The following is a 2271-nucleotide window of genomic DNA, read 5'->3' on the forward strand; positions in this document are numbered from 1 at the left end:
GATAAGAATGGTCATGAGACCTACTATAGTGTTCAATGCTTAAAGACCATGTTACTTCCATTATAGCACTACAATATTAGAATGACAACCCTACATATGCTATTGCAGGGTACAGTAGTGATCAATAGAAGTCTAGTGGCCCTTAACTTCATAGCAGGTAACACTACTAGCCTTGAAACTGCATTGTTGCAGTACTGAGTAGTGACAATTCTTTCCAAGTCCAACAAAATGCACCATATATTTATGGTGCACATATCTATCTACAAGTCAATATGGTGCAGTGGTCTAAATGGTGGTTGAATGTGGTAGTGCTAGAGGTTGCTGGTTCAATCCTAGCTGGTGTCTTTTTTTTCCTTCGCATATCCGCTAATCATTGTATTGCTGTACATCACCATGCTAGAGACTAACTATGTCTGATATGATCCAACTAAAAACTGAGCTATAGTCTTGTTGGAATCTGTAGAATTCACACTCTAGTATCGGTTGGATGGTGTAGTGGTAACACCTCCCAGCGCATATGGGATGACTCGGGTTCAATCCCCGGTCTGACCAACTTTTCATTGTTCAACAAGTCTTTTATAGCATGAGCTTCTAGCATGTACTTGGCTCTGGTCTTGATTCTGGTCTTGGAATGGTCTTGGTGGTCTTGGTCAAGACCAATGGTCTTGGCCAAGACCACCCACCCGGCTTGGCCAAGACCAACAGTCTTGACCAAGTCCATTGGTCTTGATGTACTTGGAGTACTTGGTGGTCTTGGAGTACTTGGCCAAGTACCCCAAGACCACATTCAAGACCATGACATTTTGCTGATGCAACCTTGAAGGCTCCCTGTGTCTGACATTAGGGGTAGTCAAAGATGGCGGTTCGGAGGACGGTTCGTCGAGCGATTCTGCAGCGATTCTGTCAAAGGGAATCGTCCTGGATTCGTGTGGGCACTTTGACCACCCCACGTTTCTACGGGTCGATTCCAGGATAGATTCTTGAGTCGGTCAGGCCTTCGGGCGTCTGTGATATCAGAATTAGGTAATCTATGCATCCTCACGCAATGGTATCTCGACGTGTGCCGCATTGTTCTTCCCCCTACTATGCCTTGTTACAGCTCTCGGGCCCGCATAGCGAATATATTCAGTTTACCAAGACACGGCGCACTCAATTCCCGGTCTTTGTTCCAGAGCCAGCAGCAGGTTGCCAGGTGAGACGGCCGGACTTTCTGAAAGGAAGGGTTTCGGTCTGGTTGGACATTTGAAGGTGGAGGGAATCTGTACACCAGTGATTCTGATTAAAGTAGAGAAGCCGCCAGCTTCAAGTAGGGTCGCTCGTAAGACGTGCTAAGACAAACCCCAATAATAATTTGACATATAACCTATTTTAAGAGGGCTTATCCGAGGTCGGACTGAGGGAATCGAGTACAGAGAATCGCGATTCGGGTGGGCGGTGCTCCTCCAGACTCGCACCGGCGATTCGACGCGATTCTGCCAGAATCGCGGATTCCCCCTTCTCGAATCGTCTCCCGAATCGTTCCCTCGAATCGTCCACCGAACCGCCATCTTTGACTACCCCTATTGTACGGGCACAGCGGATAGCTGCCCTGATCCGTCCCTCTTCCCTCTCAAAACCGGCGACAGAACAGCTGCGCACCTCCGGCATTTGATATTCGCGCTGGCGATATTACAGACGATTATGAGAGCCTGAAGAAGACTCTCCAGGGCGTTGACACCCTCATCAGCTCCGTCTTTGCGTTGTCGATCGAGCAACAGAAGGACATATTTCGTGCTGCGAAGGAGCTCGGGGTCAAGCGGGTTGTGCCATGTGATTTCGGCAGTCCTGGAGCCAGGGGCGTACGAGTGCTGCACGACATGGTAAGTTCCTACTGTAGCATTTCGGTGCCAGCTAGGAGGCAAAGTAGACTCACTCGATGTCTTGGAACTGTGGAACGTACAGAAACTTGCCATGCGCGACTTCGCCAAGGATCTTGGCGTGCCTGTTGGAATCTGTAGAATTCACACTCTAGTATCGGTTGGATGGTGTAGTGGTAACACCTCCCAGCGCATATGGGATGACCCGGGTTCAATCCCCGGTCTGACCAACTTTTCATTGTTCAACAGGTTATGAGCCCTGTGTGACGCTTCGAAGGGAGCAGGGTCAGAGAACCCCCGCCTCGGGAAATGTGCCTGAGGGTAACTTCATTTGGAAAAGTTGGTTCCTTGATTGATCACCAGAGTGTGACTTCAGGGGGAGTGTTGGAATCTGTAGAATTCACACTCTAGTATC

The 2271-nt window shown here is 49.0% G+C and overlaps 2 non-coding genes across 2 annotated transcripts; both read left to right on the plus strand.

Annotated features, from left to right (window-relative positions):
• Positions 1 to 481: 481 nt before the first annotated feature.
• Positions 482 to 552, plus strand: DICSQDRAFT_t168. The gene has a single exon. It is a non-coding gene; the product is annotated as a tRNA-Cys (tRNA).
• Positions 553 to 2015: 1463 nt separating this feature from the next.
• On the plus strand, positions 2016 to 2086 carry DICSQDRAFT_t169. Its single transcript has one exon. It is a non-coding gene; the product is annotated as a tRNA-Cys (tRNA).
• Positions 2087 to 2271: the final 185 nt, after the last annotated feature.

This window comes from Dichomitus squalens, assembly GCF_000275845.1.
Source record: "Dichomitus squalens LYAD-421 SS1 unplaced genomic scaffold DICSQscaffold_58, whole genome shotgun sequence".
In the NCBI taxonomy this organism is placed as follows: Eukaryota; Fungi; Basidiomycota; class Agaricomycetes; order Polyporales; family Polyporaceae; genus Dichomitus; species Dichomitus squalens.